The sequence below is a fragment of the Morus notabilis genome, unplaced genomic scaffold, assembly GCF_000414095.1.
Source record: "Morus notabilis unplaced genomic scaffold, ASM41409v2 Scaffold7181, whole genome shotgun sequence".
Lineage (NCBI taxonomy): Eukaryota > Viridiplantae > Streptophyta > Magnoliopsida > Rosales > Moraceae > Morus > Morus notabilis.
Window position 1 is genome coordinate 1 of NW_010362884.1, and position 5,112 is coordinate 5,112.

Below are 5,112 nucleotides of genomic sequence, written 5' to 3' on the forward strand. Positions count from 1 at the left end.
TTCGCCTAACCTCTTACACAATGTCGATTTTTCACGGAGATCGACCAACTAAGTAACCCAATACCAAAGTAATTATTATAAGTAATGAAGCACTTAGTTTCACTCTCCTAACAAAGGTTTTACACAATTTGAAATCACTAGGAGATGATGAATTCACACTATCACAATATAACTCAAGTTAGGCTCAAATATATGTGAGAGAGTTAAGGATTTTGAGAAGATGATGATTATGTGGACACAAAGGAGAACTCTCTTTTAGATTTATGAAACTTTGAACTCGTTCTCTATTTTTCACAAGGATAGCTATTGAGAAAAAATGGCTTTTCTCTATTTAAACTCTTTTACCAACGGTCATATTTTTGCCTGTTTACCCAGTACCGGTCGACCGGAGCGATTGACCGGTTGATACAAATTTGAATTCGTGTTGTTCAACATTCTTACGGAGTGTCTGTTGAACAGAACCGGTCGACCGGAGCGGTTGACCGGTTGAGACATCACCGGTCAACCGGTGCATTTAGCCTTCTCTGTCACCGGACGACGTAGGTCGACCGGATGACACTTAATTTGCCTCAAATCTTCACACATTTGTACTTTTAGGCCAAATGTCATTATGCACTAAGTTTAGTCTCATTTTTAAAGAATAATGTGAGTGTGTGCATGAGCCAAAGCAAGAATTAATCATGATAGTATGAAGTCAAAATCAAATACAAGACTGAGGAGATATTAAAAAAAAAACTATTAGTACTTGTCCAGTGTTTGCTTGCTCTTGATCTTTGATATTTTAGCACTTCAAGCCTTGAATTCCTTCTTCAATTTGCATTTGTCAATCTTGAATGTATTTGCATTGTATTCCTCAAAATGCTTCTTGAGTTGATTTATAACAATAATTACGATAAATACACAACTCAAAATAGAATCATTAGAGACATAATACATTGTATTTGTGATCAGCAAAACATGAGAATATTCAACCTTGGACCAACATTACTAACTTGGCATGGCCTTATTCCATATTGGTGTTTCCCTTTAATTTTAATTCAATGCTTTTTAAGTGCTTTATGGATCATTTATTTAGAACTCTATGAATTATGTAGATTTCATAGCTCCTATTGTATATAAACTTAACAATGCTTGCTTCATCACTACTCATTTCAATCAGACTTCAAATTTAGAACGGAAAAAGAAAAGAAAAGAACCCCAAGCGAAAGATTCCGACATAGCTAGATCAAAATTCAAGCAGCGATTTACCGAAATATAAACTCGAATTCTAAACTCGAATTAGCAAAAAATTTTAGTTTATCCCATACACTTTAAAACTCTTATTTTAACTGTTAAATTTTAAAATGTTTCTACTTAATTTTTTCTGTTGGAATTTCTGTTAAAAAAAAAACTGGTCAAGGATGAATATTCTAATCATGAGTTGGTGAATTTTGGAAGACATAAATGTTTGCTTGCTTTTTAAAATTCCAATCCTATAAATACATGATGTGCGTTTGGAATTCGTTTCAAAATAATTTTATTTTCTGTACGAAAATGAAAATGAAAACATTTTCATTTTCATTTTGATAGGAATATCTTCTTATGAAAGCGTATGGACCACATTAGTCTTTTACTTCAGTGGGAAATGGTAGGAATATCTGTAGAATTATTTTACAAAGAAACATATAGATGAAATTTTAAGATTTCATAAAAAAAAAAATAACGCTGTTAACAGGTAAAGGGAAAAAGATTTTAAAAAAAACCATCAATACTATATTGAAAAGGAAACCACAAATAAAAATGTTTCATATTCAATCGTACTCGAACTATCTAATGGATAAAATCATACATTTCATTCAATAAAGATGCAATATTTCTAGAAATGAAAACAAGAAAAAGAAAGCCTAAAAATACATCTAGAGGTTTCATTGTACAACAATCACACAAATATTCCAATCATCTACCATTGAAATCAATAAAGAAATTGTCCCTTACAGTATCATAAGAAGCAATATTGGCACTACTAATTTCACCCATGTCTTTATAAGATATGGAAGTCTGATCATGAGCAAGCAAAGATTCAGTCTCTTCAAATTTCACCAAGTACTCATGATTAGCCCATGGATGCTTTTCCATTCTTCTCAGTCCTTCCAATTCCATTGCCACTTCTTTCATTGTAGGCCTCTCTTCTCCGTTCACATTCAAACACCTCCTTGCAAGCCTTGCAACTTCCTCCACTTGCTCTTTATTTCCAAAATCCTCTTTCACAATACCACTCTCAACTATCTCAAACAACTCATTCCTTTTCATTGAAGACAGAAAATGCATAGCTAAACTCCTCTCCGCTTCTGGTCTCTCAAAACATATCGCTTTCTTTCCTGTTAATAGCTCCACTAGAACGACTCCAAAGAAAAGTGTTTAAAAAAATTAAAAACACTTTAAAATTGACCATTTAAATCGATTTAAAAGTGATTTTTTGACTAAATAAATTAAAAATAATTTTTAAATATTAATGAGTACCTTGCACCATTGTTGCCAACTCAATTTGGTCCTGAGGAACCAACCTAGAAGCTCCAAAATCGGAGACTTTTGCAGTGTAGTTGTCTACAAGTATATTTGAAGGCTTCACATCTCTATGAATGATTGGCGTTGAGGCTGCCGAGTGGAGATAGGACAAAACCTCCGCAGTTTCTGAAGCTATTCTTAGACGAATTTCCCAAACTAATTTACATGATTTTTCCTTATCATGTATGTGGTCAGAGAGTGTACCATTAGGGACAAATTCATAGACAAGTGAAGGAACTTGAGTTTCCAAACAACATCCCAAGAGTTTGACAACATTCCTGTGGTTAATTTGGGAGAGAACAACTACCTCGTTTATGAACTGTTCAATTTGATTTTGGTCCATAAGCTTGGACTTCTTTATGGCAACAATTCTATTATCTGGCAAAATGCCTTTGTAGACAGTTCCGAAACCTCCTTGGCCAATAATTCTTGTGTCATCGTATTTTAGGGTCGCATTTAGCAGCTCTTCTTCAGTGAATATTTTCGCCGTCTCATTAGAGTTGTATTGATCTCGATCTCCAGAGAGTTTCTGTCGTAAAATTAAGCCACCATTCTGACGAAAGAACTTCTCTTTGAGTTGGATTAGCTTCCTCTTCTTTAAAACCAAATACAGCCAAGGGACACAGATGAATAAGGCAATGACGCCTATTGCAGCAGCTGTACATTTATAAGTGCTCATTAAATTGATTTCATCTCAATAGTTTTCAACTGCAATATCCCTATAAAATCCTTTTCTAGAAAGTAGAAAGCCCCATCGGATTGAAATTTTAAAGTTCTAAGCAAAAACTACTTGCTTGCAGTAATTGTTTAATTCAAGCTCGATATGGTTTCCTTTTTTAGAGTTACGTAAACCATTATAATCACATCAATATTTTATTATAATTATAAAAAGAAGATAAACAAAATATTTTATCATAATAAAAAAAAGATAAACAAATTTAATGGAATTGAATGAAAATCTGATAGTGTAGAGTCGCGAATACTAGTATCAACGTGGTGGTTATTTATTATAAAATTCTTCTTCTCTATATTTGTGACCGAAAAATAAATTACCATAGTTAGATAGAAGTACAAGCGTGACTGTAAGTGGTAACACTAATTGACCCAAAGTGACAAATATTTTAATTGTTGCATAAATAATCTTATATAATCCATTTGGGTTATCCTCTCAATGCAAATGTTTATACATATTTTATATGTGCATGTACATGTATATCCAATAATATGTCAAGGCAAGATAGATGTGGTACATCACATGTGTATATTGATCTACACTACATACCAATAACAATCTTATAAATCAGACTATACGATTGGCGGTGCCGATCCTTGCAAGTAAAACTCCCTGGGGTGTTATCACAGATCTGATCCTTGGTACAATTGTTGTCACCGGAGTTACATTCATCAATATCTACAAACCATTGAAAATGTATATAATTATACATATATGTACAAGATATATATAAATCATTAGTGCAATATTATAAACATCACCAAGTTGGTACTAGTTTTCATTTTAGGTGTCGTTTTACAAACCGTATGCTTAATTTCTAAATACTCTACATATTAGTAAATGCAGAGGCCGTTAGTTAATCAATCGATTTCAAAAGTTTCGGCAGTTAAGACGTAGATCAAACTATTTATATTGTAACAATATATAGTTAAGTGTATAACTCTTATAGTTCAATAAAATAATACCTGTGCAACCAGCAGGGAGGTAAGCGTTTCCCCGGTAGCCCTTCTTGCATTTGCAGTTGTACTGCAGCCCGTCTGGCGTGAACTCGAGGATGGTGTTATCTCTGCCGCACTTAGTATATTTTCCCGAGCTCGCCTCGCGCGTCTCAGTCTTATTATCTATCGCCCAATCAACCACCACCGGCATTTTGGTCTCGGAGAAATTCCCAAGGAAATTGCGGGAGAAATTGAACTGGGTGCGTTCGACTACAAAGGCGTAAGTGCAGGGGTTAAATTTTATGACGTCGGTATGGTTTTCAAAGCTATACGGCAATATCGTGGCGTTCTTGAGCCCTTTGGGTATGTCTACCTGACAACACCCGATCCCGGAGCATGATCCATCGTCAGGCACGTCGTCCTTGTCGTTACAAAATGACATGCACCCCATGGAAACGTTGCTCTCTTTTTGCATACCCTCTTCCTTGTCCTGGAGGTAGGCGTAGGAGTCGCAGCCGATGACGACGAACTTGTTTTTGGAACTGGAGATTGAGAGCGAGCGAAACTTGAGCCAGGGTTTGTTCCTCCACACGCGTGCATCGGACTCGTTGTAGCAGTCTTTGGCGACGTACCACATGATGGTCATCTCGTGAGGGTCGGTGGATATGTTGGTGACTCCTATATTTTCACCGTATATAGGGGTCGACTTGCTGCAATTGATGAAGAAATTGTCATTGAGGGAACAGTTTTTCGACATGCCGAACGGGTACGGGATTTCGACGTCTCCGCATCGGTCGGAGCAGCCTTGCAAGGCTGCTGCTGCTGCTGATGATGATGATGATAGAATTGAGTGAGTCGTGATAAGCAGGACAAGTAGACCTACTTGCAAGATAAGCA

General features: G+C 35.8%; 1 pseudogene; it reads right to left on the bottom strand.

Annotated features, from left to right (window-relative positions):
- Positions 1–1,935: 1,935 nt before the first annotated feature.
- Positions 1,936–5,062, bottom strand: LOC21384129 (annotated as a pseudogene).
- Positions 5,063–5,112: the final 50 nt, after the last annotated feature.